At 36.3% G+C, this 13,259-nt stretch overlaps 1 protein-coding gene across 4 annotated transcripts in view; it reads left to right on the top strand.

The window, feature by feature from the left end:
• The window catches only part of HDLBP (high density lipoprotein binding protein), a 68,744-nt gene continuing 55,485 nt past the window's right edge, over positions 1-13,259 (top strand). Inside the window, exon 1 of one of the 4 annotated variants that reach the window (XM_081954343.1) lies at positions 1-124. The gene's annotated coding sequence lies outside the window, so the exon portion shown is untranslated. Of the gene's footprint in view, positions 125-5,110; positions 5,130-8,790; positions 8,881-9,127; positions 9,336-13,259 lie in introns of those variants that run through there. The other 3 variants (XM_081954346.1, XM_081954344.1, XM_081954345.1) reach the window with 3 other exon arrangements.

Below are 13,259 nucleotides of genomic sequence, written 5' to 3'. Positions count from 1 at the left end.
AAAAGGCAACGATGGAGGAGGAGCTTCCTCCTGATATTAGCGGGTGACGGATAGCTTCTTTCCTTCACCAAGATGGCGGCAAGCTCTTCCTATTCGGCTTAGGAGTGTTGCGAGTCCATGCGAGGTAGGTTTGTATGCTTTTTTCACATTCTGAGCACAATGAAAGAAAGAAATTGGCAAGAGGCTGACGGAGGAATTGTTATGTAGACACCGCTTCTTTAAAAGATTGTTGTAAGGTCGAATTAGTGAATAGGCCTTCAAATGCGGGAACTCTTAGGTAGTCCTCAATTGTAACTCTATGGTGTCTTTAATTTCAATTGGTTTCTGAGGGACACGTGATGTCTCTCGCGGTATTCTCATTCTGCACAGTGGAAAGGTTCAGGCAAATGTATTATTAGAGGCATTTCTTGAAAAATACGAATCCTACCAATTTTGCCTTTGAATGTAATTCACCCCAAAATGCGGACTTGACGAAGAATGTTGACCTTGCCTTTAGCAGTCGTGTAGAAACAAATCGACCTTGTAACTTTCTTACATATAATGCTCGGATGCAAAGGAAGAAACGCCCCGATACCTTTACAGTCGACATAAAAGGAGGCACTGTAGCTTTTTTTCACTGCAGCATATCACCTAGCAAAATACAGGTTTTGAACATACTAATTGGCCAGCTGTTATGGACACATAATTTTTCTCCAACTAATCTATCGTTGGAGACTTCTAAAGCAGAGAAATTAGCATTTGTTTGTACTAATTTTAAAATGTGTGTACCTCTATATGGTGTTAAAAGATAATCTTAGTTTTGTGCTGTTGAAATTAATGACAAAACTTAGTGTTCTATATGAAATTATACTCCCACTAGAATGAGCCAATTCATTATTGCTTCCTGATACATGTGCATTTATTGCTATAATTATTGAATGTTCAATACAGGCAGTCCTCAACTTATCACTATTGGGACCAGAATATCCCTTGCTAATCAAGGCAGTTAATTGAGTCATACCCAATTTTGCATCCTTTTTTTTGCACCAGTTGTTAAACAAATCACAAAGTTCTTAAGTGAATCATGTGGTCATTAATTGAATCTGGCTTCCCTCATTGACTTTACTTGTTGGAAGCCAGCTTTGTAGGTTGCAAATGGGATCACATGACCCTACGAAGCTGCAACCATCCTAAATATGTGCCAGTTGCCAAATGTTAAAATTTTGATCATGTTATTTGGGGATGCCTTGACTGCTTGTATTTGTGAGGACTGGTTTTAAGCCACTTTTTCAGTGCCATTGTAACTTGGTCACTGAATGGTTGTAAGATGAGGACTATCTGTACAAACAATACATTTTATTTATAATTTAGACTTATAAGGCAGGGTGGTGCATGGATTAAAAAAGTTAAATGGGGAGAACAGCCATTTCTTTACTCAGATAACTTGGCTGTAGAGCTATATATATGAATAACTAGCAAATTAGATATGCAAATTATTAAAAGTAATAAATAATACTAGTGAGAAAATATTTTAATCAGAGTTTCATGTTTGAAAAAGTTATTTTCTATTCAAAATCAGTTGTTTTAATTCTATTGATAAGGTTTCAAGCTTAAACTGGTGCCAGCCTCTAAAATGGCTCAAAGAGCCAGTTTCACATATGGAGCAATTTTTTAGAATTTTCTAATTCTAAAGCATATGATTGAATTTAATATTTAAACCAGGAGTTTATGAGTTCTGGTCCCGCCTTGGGCACAAAGCCACCTGAGTGATCTTTCAGACAGTCATTCTTAGCCCTAGGAAGGACCCAATGGCAAGCCACTTGCAATGGCAAACAAAAAAAAAAGTTGCCAAGAAAACTGCAGGGATTTGTCCAAGCAATTACCAGGAGTCAACACTGAATAGAAGGCACAAAAAATGCTAAACCATGTACACGAAAAACAATTATATTGAATTATACCTTGGGATAATAGTAAAAAAAAATATTTGAGAAAGTTATAGTTCTGCTTTGCTGTCTTACTGTGGCAATGACTCTGATCTTGAGAAGAAGTGAAGCAAGCTGGGAGCATATGTAAAGAGTACATACGGCCAGCAGGGTCACCCAGGGTAATGAAGGTAATCTCAGCTGTCCAGCTAAAGCAAGCAAGCTTCTATATTGGGCAGGAGTGATACAGGAAAATGCTGGAGGTGGATATTCACTTTAGTGATATTGGCAAAGGCATCATTTCATACCGCGTAGAAGTCACTGGTAAACCTCTTCTGTTCTTTATACACACATACACACACAAACATGGATAGACAATATAAAATTATTGACAATATAGAACTGTATGATTGGCCCTTCAGGTCTGATAGCATTGAATATGCTACTAGGAGGAATTAAGGAGCTTTTAATATACCAGTGGTAATTATTATACAGCTAGACTAAAGCTTCAAGAGATATGATTGCAAGAAAAGAAAATTCAAAGCTGCTAAAGCAGAATTTGGAATGTGGACTATGAAGCTGAATGTGAGAATGGTCAATACAGTGAAAGATGAAAAAAAGCATCTATACTTTGACATCTCCAGCATCAGTGAATGGGCTGGAAATTGATGCTTTTGATCAAAAGATCATAATGTTTATCATTTAGACACAAACTAGAAAAAACAAGGAACAATGTTGATAAAGTTCATGCTGCATCTTCTGATGTAACAAAAAGGAGCTTGGTTAGCTTTATCCTCAAGTTCAAGCAAGCAAGGAAGATGTGCCGTTTGTGGGTGGAAACTGGAGTACCAACTTTAGAAATATTGAGGAGAAAATTGTAGTTAGACTATATGATTTAGGAAACTAAAACGATTGAGGAGAATTACTTAAAGCTCAGTTATAACCGCAAAGACATGGCTATGAAAGGAAACTGGATGTTGGAACAAATGACAGAATTTGCCGAGAAGAGAAATCAAAGCCAAGAATGACAAATATCTTAGAACAGAAAATATCAGCAAACTGTTAAAAGAGACAAAGAAGGAATATTGCAACAACATATTTAAAGACACTAAGGATCAAAGTGATCAAAGCAGCCAAATAAAATCTCAATACTTAGAAGATGATTCCAACTTTCCATTGGTGTGCTAAAGGTTACCAATGGACAGAGTAAATGATTCAAAGAAGATCACAGGTGAAAGTATACTGAAATTCTGTACAGTAGAAAAGACAAAATTAAGACAATTTAGAATATATCCCATATTTACAAGAAACTAGTACTAGAAGTGAAGTTAGGTCTGCAGTCTGGTTATTTCAAAATTAGAAGGCTACAGGAATTGTCAAATATGTAAAGAAAATGCAATGGATGAAAGAATCTGTAAAGGTTCTAACCCAAGTAGACCAGCAAATCTGGAAAATGACAGTGACCAATGGATTGGGAGAGGTTCAGATAAATACCAATATCAAAAAAGAGAAAAAAGGGGGGACAATGTGCAGATTATTATACAGCATTCTTAATTTGACATGTTAGCACAATTGGGCATAAAGTTACAATGCTAATTAGAGCTCTTCATAGAAAGGGAAATGCTTGATATTGAGGCTGGCTTTAGAAAAGGCCGAGGAACATGAGACATTGCTGATGCTTGCTAGATGATTGAGAAAGCAAACAACAAAAAGAAGTCAATGTGTACTTCATTAATTATAAAAAGGTGTTCAAAATGTGCTTAGAAAAATGGGAACCCCAGAGCATCTCATTGTCCTCAGACAAAATCTATGCACATGTCAAGAAGCCACAATCCAAATGGCACATGATCAAATAGAGTAGCTCTAGCTCAAGAAAAAAAAATTAATCTGAATGTAGTTTACTTAGACATATTATTATTCTTGAAACACATGTGAAGACCTAGCTTTGCATAAGGCTCTAAGACTGAGAGATGAAAGAAAAGAGAAGACAACAGGTAGCAAGGTGGATAGATGAGTGATGAGTACATTATTGGAAAAGCTGAAGACAGATCATCATGGAGAATATCTAAATTATATGATTGCTAATAGGTGACAACAACTTGAAGACACTTAATCAGATCAATTTTGTTTTTAAAATTCTTTCTTTTTGAGGATTTTTATTTAATCTCAACATAGTCTTCCTTTTCTTCTTAGCTCCGTCACTCTTAATATATATTTTTGTAATTCAATCCTCATTCTCTGAATTATAAAATGGCCTCAAAATACTTCATTTGTTCTAAATGAATGTGATAAATATAAATAAATATTCTAAATGAATATTTATTTTTCTATCGATTCATTGATCACCCCTCTGTTTTTATTATTAAAAAGAAAAAAAGGGAATCCATGCTTCTATCATGATTGTCAAAGGGATTACACAGTTGTTTTCTAATTGTGCCTAATTCTTTTTACTTAATACCGGTAACATTTCATAGGGATATAAAAATATAGACTTGTTGTCTACCAGTAATTGCATTTCTTAAAATTTGTCTATATATCCCCCCACCCTTCAGTAAACATTTTACCAAGCTACGGTAGATGGTATTGTCTCTATTTTTTTTGTTTGCTGTTTATTATAACACTTGCACTTGTTCATTTTCTCTATAAAATATACCTACTTTATTTTTTAATGCATTAATTTTCAGATATATACTCCTGATTGCAGCATTCAGGTTCTCATCCAACAGCTGGATGTCCTTTGCATGCCAAAACTTCAGTGTCCCTAACTGATGCACTTCTAACTTCACCATAAACATTCCATTTACATTTATTCATAATCTGTTAAACAGTCAAAGGGGTATGGTACATTCCAGTTCAAAGAGAAATAATGTACTACTGTACACTCTATTAATTACACACATGCTTTTCCATTATACACAGTATTGCTGTAATCACATTCAACAAACCAATTTTCTACTCCATGTCACATGAAACATTTTCTAATTCAAGCCTATTCACCTTATCACCCATGTCTAAAGTTAACAATGTGAAGTAAACTTTCTTTCCCTACATTCATATTTTTCTGAATTAGTTGGTGAAAAACCAAAATTCTGGCTTGCACACCTCGTGCAAGATAGTCATATTTCACTTTTATATATTGTGGTTGCTACCTCTACTAATACAGGTAGTCCTTGACTTACGACCAGAATTGAGCCTAAAATTGATGTTACTAAGCAAGACAGTTGTTAAGTGAGTATTGCCTGATTTTATAATCTTTTTTGCTACCATTGTTAAATAAATCACTGTAGTTGTTAAATTGGTAACGGAGTCTAGCTTCCCCATTGACTTTGTATGTCATAAGGTCACGAAAGATGATCACATGACCCAAGGACACTGAACTGTCATAAATATAAACCCGTTGGCAAGCATCTAAAGTTTGATCACTTGACTAAGGAAATGCTGCCGTAAGTGTGAAAAATAATAAGTCACTTTTTTTCCAGTGCTGTTGTAACTTCAGTCACTAAATGAAAGGTTGTAAGTCAAAGACTATATGTATTAGTTTAGTGATTTTTGTTATTCTATTTTAAATTGTTTTATATATAGTAGTTTCATATTATAGGCAATGATAAGAAATATCTATTAAACATAGTTTTCTGCTTTGCCCAAACCAGGAAAGTATGTTTTATAGAACAAAATTGGATGGTAAATCATCACTGAAACTAGTGCAATCATTACTCCTTTACATCCTTTACCTGAAAAAGTGCAGAGTTAACAATGCTGGGCTGCATTCCAGTAATTGGAACATTAACTCATATGGCTGGTTCTTGTCTTATTATATATAATATTTGGTTTGACATCAACAGGATTGTTAATATGACATGGACAATCACAGTGCGTTATATGCTTTACTTGTTATATATTTTCAGTGTCTAATATATTAAAGAATCAGTAATTGGATCTCCAGCAAAAGAGCTAGTTAACAAAAATTATACCAGACTGGCAGGAGAAATTTATACCTGATGTGTCGTGATGGATTGTTAAATGTATTGTCTATTGTTCATGTGTTATATTTTTTCCTGAGAAGCAGGTAAGAAGAAGACTTTGAACTCTATTTTCAGAGTCCTTGGAGTTGTTTTGTTTGTAATAAGTTTTGATTACAGTAAGTGCTATCAAGTCATTGCCGATTCTTAGCAGCCATGTAGATTGCAATATATTTACCAACCTATTTTTGTATTTTTTTCTTTTTAAAAAAGTATGTATTTTTAAGTTTGAATTACTTTATTTCCTTGTATATTATAAAATGTATGCTTTTCTCTTATTAAAGCAACAAAATTAATTAAAAACTGGATCCATTGAATTAGCAGAATTGACATTGCTAGCCTGTGTTGATTGTGTTTTTCTGATTTGGATAAAATAGAGAATAATAGCTATCATTTAAAGATTGCTAGTCTTGGGAAAGGAAAAAACAACAACAAAGCTGCAAGTGCAAACACCCGTTTATATAACATTATTAAGTAAAAATGGAATCATTTGAACATGAACATGTTTATTCTCATGACTAAAGCAAAACTTAAATTCTCCATTTGGAAAATTTTCTGGTTATATATCGTACACAGGAGACTCTACATTTAAAAAATATTTTGGTCATTCTGATCATTGGAGAGGTAATAGTATAGAATAGATTTTTTTATCAGAAAAACAGTGAATTATGAGTGAGACTCTGCATACAGAGCAAGAATAAGCAAGGTAAAACTTCTTGCCTCTCCTATACACATTCCATTTTATCCTACCAGTTATATCTGATGATGTATAGAAAGTACAAGTAATAACTAAATATTCCAGTGAAAAGTGATTTTACTGAAAAAGTAGTATTCACACAGACATTTTTATTTTAGGAATAGAAATTTATAGGCATTTAGGCATGAAGTTGGTGACCTGTTCAGTTTCACATCTCTTCTTTAGTCATATACTTTGAATATAAAAGGTTTGCTTACATTTAAGAAGTGTCTTTCATACAAGCAGAGAAGTATTTCACCTGATGTATTATATTTGATCTGTAACTTATTAATGTTTAAACAATGAAGGGTAATGAATTGTATGATTTTTTTACATGTTTATTGAAAACTTTGTAGGGAATTACAGTAGTCTCATTTTGATACTTGCCCCAGAGTTCATATTTTGTGTGATGGAGAACATGTTTAGGTCCAGGGCTGCTCCTTTAAGTTTTTCCTTCAGTCTACTATAATTTAGGACACCAAAAACACAGATTTCATAATTATAAGCAGTTTGGGATTAAAGATTCTGATATAATATGAACCAAAAATGCTTGTATCTAGTGAATGCATGATAGGAAGTTAGGCATCTTAGATTATGAAGCTTTAAGCAGTCCAGATGCAGCCTATCATGATTCACATATATTAAGCCATGGTTTGCTTAACATGTCATTGAATAAACTACAATACCTAATGTATATAATATACTAAGCCATAGTTTATAAATGACAAAAATATGGTTGCATAAACCATAAGCTAGCCATAAATAAACCATATGATTTTGTGTGGCATATAAAGTATTAATCATTTAGGTAAGTATCAGCAAACATTCAAATGGGTTTTTTAATCCATTCTTAAAATAGGTTTAAGAATGATTGTATAGTGAAGCTGTTAATGATTCTTAGCATTCTGATTATTAAAACCAGAATGAAGGCAGCTGTATGAAGTGAATCTCACCAACATTTCAAGCTCTGAAATATAGAAGTATGAAAATCTTCAGTTTGTAGAATGTGGTTGTCAAAAAAAGTTCCCACTGGGAAACTTATCTTGTTGACAGCTTTAGCTAGCAGATTTGAACAGTGCCATTTGGGAATCATTTTTAAATGATTGAACTGTATTCCCTGCAACATGCCATTGTTACTGTGTTTGGCTCTTTATTGTTTTGGAGGATTGGGGGATTTTTTTTTTTTACAATCTTTCAGTATTTATTAGAAGGGCCAATAAATTGAATAAATGCTGTAATTCCATTAGTTGGCAACAAAATAAAAATTGTAGTTGAAAATTAGAATGTGCTTAAAATTTACTCCATTGTTTCATCAATGTGGCTTACAACTGTGCCATTTATCCCACCACTGCTATTTTTAATGATTTTCTTTACTCTTGCTTACAAACAACCTATGAAACATAGCTTCAGTATGTTTCACACAGTGGTCAAATGTGTTGACAAGTTATTCCCAAGTGGCTATTGGGAATTTTGTTTATTAAGAGTATCTTGGAATTCCAGAAAAAGTATTTTAATGTGGACAACCTTGAAGGCCAATAATGAACCATCAGTGTATGCAGAGGAGGAGATATCCTCAAAAAATATTAACCTAAAAGTATCCCCAAGTCCTATGGAACTAATCTATTCACACAATACATTAAATTAAAATGTAATGGACTAGTTTGTGGTACAATGTATTTTGTGAACCCAGACAAATTAATTCAGTAAATTGTAATCTGGTTAATAATGAATATGCGAACCCAGCTAGTGGATTTAATAAAAAAAAGCTTGCAGTTCGTGTTTGCTAATAAGTCGGTCTTGCAAATCTCAAGTAACTTATTCCTACGTTTTACTTGTTTTAACATAAATCAAGTATTTTGTTAACAAAAGTCGGTTCGCCCTAGAGATGGTTGGCGTCTCCATATATTACAACTTGGACCGATCTACTTGCTTACATGTCATTGCTACTCGTGCTCTTCTGGGCAGCTGGGGAATCAGACTAGCGGATAGTGGTGTAGATAGTGGTTACGAAGCATTGCTTCCACCCTCACCGAAGCTTTGCGGCTGCTCTTAGCTGGGCGGGGCCTTCCCAGGAAAGGGAAGGGAAGGGGCTCGGCTTTTCTGACGTGTGAGCTCGGGATTGGCAATTTCTGTCTCATATAGCAGACGAGAAGGTGCCTCACCGCTTTCTCGGGAGCGCTTCGGGGCTTCTCAAGCACAGCGAGCGTAGCAGGCACGGGCCGGAGTGAGTGCCACGTAGGGGGGCAATCGGGTGGGCCAAAGAGAAGGGGATCAAATCGCTGGGGGAGGGAGAGAAGCCGGGGGCCGATCGCTTCGGCAGTGGAAAATACGGAGCCTTGCTCGATGCCTTAGAAAGAGGAATGGGGTCGGGCGGGATTGCCGACGTGGAGGTAGAGAGGAGGTGCTGGCACCGGCTGCCCTTCTGTGTCCTCCAGTAGAGCTATCCCTCGTTCTCTCTCTCATTTCCTTAGTAGTCAGAAACTAATCCGAGCCGGGCGCACTCTTCGCGTCTCGCCGCTCTCTTGAAGAGGAGAAGGAAGGCGGGGAAACGGATCGGACTACGTGTCATAGGCGCGCACGAGCCGGATCTTCTCCCCCTCCCGACTCAGCCGCAAAACTTTTGCACTAACTTTGCTGCCTAGTTTCTGCCTGGATCTACGAGAAGACGTGGAGGGAAAAGTAAGCCCACCTGGCTTCAGCTTATGCTGTTAAGTTAGAAGAGAGGGTGGGGGAGCGCGATTTGGGACTTGGTTGCACTCTGTCTTTCTCCTTCGATTTACTCTGGACTGGGCCCCTGGCAGCTTTCCTAATCTCCTGGAAGATTGAAGTAGCCATCATGCCAGTTAGCCCCGTGGTTGGTTCCAGGGCATAGAGCAGACTTGGAAGCATCCATTAGGGAATACTTTTCAGGTTTCCCCCCTCCCCTTGGAGATGTGGCAAAGAGAACGTGGCAAATAGACGGAAAAGGATTGATTTCTGGCATGGTAGACTGGAAAGTGTTGATCCCCATGATATTGTCTAGAATTCATGAGGGAGTTGTTTGATGTCTTCACCATTGTGATATTCATAAGGTCAGTGTTGGCATGCAAGTAGGCAGAAGTGATTGCTTGCACAAGGAACTGCCATTTCCTTCACTAACTTGATCACCTGCATTCTCTCTCCAGTCAGAATAGGAGTGGGAATTGAGCCCCATGCGTTCATGTACTTTTTTCTGCATTGCCAGAAGTAGAGAATGAGGGTTGCAAGGTGAAGGCAGTTTCTCTTGTAAGATGAAGATATTTGGCATGCTATGTTCTACCTACTCCTTGGGCCTAGTTTTAAATTTACAGCCCATGTGACACTGCTATCTGATGAATATGATCAGTATTCAGCTTCTAAATAACTTAGAAGCTTTAAGATGGGTGGACATGCATTTGCCTCCTGCTTTTGTGACAGTCACCTCCCTCCAATATTGAGAAATAAGCTAGGAGTTGTTTGGCAACTTGGTACACACGGTAATTGGCAATGCTTTCCCCTTCTTAGGCTCTCCAACCCAAAGCTAGAAACACAGAAGGTTGGGTAAGAATTGGACACAATATCAAGCATCTTTAGTTGACTAGTTTAATTGGGTATCTAGGTCAGTTGAAAAAACAAAGAATAAATACCACATTAGTTCCAATCCCCCACCATTGTGTGATCTAGAAGCTAAAAGCAAAACAGCAGGCAGGAGTACGTAGTTCCTGAATCTTGCTCTCCCTTTAGGGACTGCTAGGAGAGGATTGGCTCTACAGAAGCAAATCTTTTTCCAGTATGCAAAGGCATTGCGGGCAGGAATGTAGAATTTGTGTACCCCAAGTATTCTGAATTATAGCTCCCAGCAGTTCTCATCATAGGCCACACTAGCTAGGATTACTAAAACTTGCAGAGTGCTATAGTTTTTTTGTGCATGTAATGTTTTGGTAATGTATCAGTTAATTTCTTTCGTGCTGACTAAAGAGGTGGAAATGTTCACATCTGATTTCCACGCTCTGAGAAATACAGTTGTTCCAAATTTTCTGCTGTCTTTTTATGAAAAAAGGTGAATAAGTGGGTGTAACATAGCTGTTGCTGATGTATGGTCTCTGGGCAGAATTATGCTTCATTTTCTAAACTGAGAGGACAGTTAAGTAATTGGAGATAGTAACAGTTCTGTGCAACCATACCCAAGTTTGCATTACAGGACATATAAGTGACTGTTCATTAGTTTTGGTGTTGGTGGCCCTCCTGAAGCTTTAAAATGAGGATACTGGAAGCTTGAATAGTTTTGATTCTATTTCCTTTCCAGGGATTACTGTAAGTTACTGTAGAAATGCCATTTTTTAAATCATTCACACATACTCAGTGAAATTTCATTTTTGTAATATTCATTGAAATAAGTCTTCTTGGAAGTCTCCAATCATTTCACAAAAAAACCCTGTGCCTTCCTGGCAAACATATAGTTCCATAAATGGGTTATTGCAAAGTTTAATTATATATCTTGACTTTTTTTGCAACAGATACATAATAATTGTGTACAAAAATCTAAGGAAAGGGGGATGTGTATTACAAAATCTGTATTCTGCTACTTATGGCATAATAAGAATGGCTTATTTAGAGTAAGTCCTTGTTCTAAAAGTAGTTCACATACAAGAGTAGTGTTGAAGTCTATCGTAGAGGCTTTGCTATGTTTTTGATTTTCTTGGACTGGGTATTGTCTCACAAGGGTATGTATATTTTTGTGTGTAGTAATAAAATTTCAGAATAGCATGTGAATGAATTGGATGTTTTCAGTTCATTCATTCATTTATCCAATTTTCAATGTTTTTTTTTGTGGCAGGCCACAGATTTGGAAGTAAATTGATGTCATATCTGAAAGCATATTTATGATTTTGCTGATTTGGCAACTCTCCATTTTTAAAATGTCAGTTTGGACTTGATCTAAGCATGGAACTGCATTTTTTCTTTAAACGTCCCCCCCTTTTAAAGTGTTGGAATTAATGGTAAGGTTTCAGACATCATCAGATAGACCAGTGACAGAGGTTTAGCAATTAAGAATTTATGTTTTAGTCATTTACTGTTTGGATTACTGCAATGTGCTTTATATGGGACTGTGTCATGTGCTGGCCATGCCCACATCCAGTTTAACGAAGGTGAGGAGTTGTGATACATCATGTGACACTGCCATGACGCCACAAGTTTGACACCCCTGATCTAGAAGTTGCAATTGGTCCAGAATGCATCAGTCTGCAATTTTGGGTGATCCAAGTTCACTTGAGTAATACTGTGGGGCTATGTGAGGTTTGTTAGCTTCCAGTTTTTTTCAAGGTGCTGGTTATCACCTTTGAAGCCCTATATGCCAAATGGCCAGGTTACTTCTCAGGCTGTCTTTCCCAGAGTGGATCAGCCCATCCTACTAGGTTAGATAAAGTGAATGTGGTCCCCTCCCTTAAATGTTGCCATATGATGGGACCTCGGAAGTGTGCTTTCTCTGTGATTGCCCCAGCTCTTTGGAACAGCCTCCGACCCAGAGGGACTTCTACCATTTTAACCTTCTGAAGGCTGTGAAGATTTAGTTCTTCCTCCTTTCCAACCATGGCTAGGATGGGGGGGGGGGTGTTGAGCTGTGAGGATGTTTTGTCTGCACCTGAGGAGAATGCCACCTTTGTTTTTAACTATGATTTATGGTCAGGTTTATGGTTTATGGATTGTTGTGAGCCACCTAAAGTCATTGTATGAGATAGAGCAGTCATATAAGTCTTATAAATCTGTTGGGTGAACTAGTAAAAATTTGTGATAGGAGATGTTTGTATCTTTTTCGTTCATGGTATTCTGAAGAAAAGTGCTATAAAACTATTACAGTTTTGTATCTGAATATATTTTCATTTTTTAAGTTATTTCTCTTTTTTTTTTCTTTTTATGTAATTTTGACAATTTTTAAGGCTTGATATAGGTCAGGATCTATATAATCCTAATTAGTTTAGTCGGCTGTAGATGCAGATTACTAAAGAAATAACTGCTCTATAAAATACCAGCATTATTATTTCTGCTTGAAAGAGCTGTTTGTTTCTGACCTGTAGAATTTTTTAAAAACAAATGTAGCAAAGCATAACTTTAGTTATCTTGAAGTCTTATTTGATGATGCCTAGAACATATTCTTCAATTTGATAAATATTGCTGATCTGACAGTCTCACATAAAAGTCACCTGTGACATTGAACTGTAAACTGTTATATTTCACTAAACGTGTGACATTTCTTTGTGTAATGCTAGTGTTGATAAATAAAACTGTTTGTTGGTTGTATTGGAATATGTCCATAAGCAGTATTCCTGTATCTGCTAGATACAGATTTAATATTACAAACTTTACCAGTTACAAAACTTTACCACTGTGATACATGATTTAGAACAATGTTTCAGTAGTATTCATGCAAATATAGAAATGGTTTTACATTTTAGGTTTGCTGATCATAATTGGAACCTTTTATGAACAGGTCAATAAATCTCTGTACCAATATAAAAGTTAGCCTTTTCAAGAAGTTAATGAAGAGCATCAATATAATGACATTTGCTGTTCTTGTATCATTGCCCCTTTATTATTTTATATTTG

The sequence above is a fragment of the Natrix helvetica genome (genome assembly GCF_964273705.1).
Source record: "Natrix helvetica genome assembly, chromosome: 5".
Classification (NCBI taxonomy): Eukaryota; Metazoa; Chordata; class Lepidosauria; order Squamata; family Natricidae; genus Natrix; species Natrix helvetica.
The sequence above is the reverse complement of the archived record's forward strand: the minus strand, read 5'-3'. Positions and strand labels throughout refer to the sequence as shown.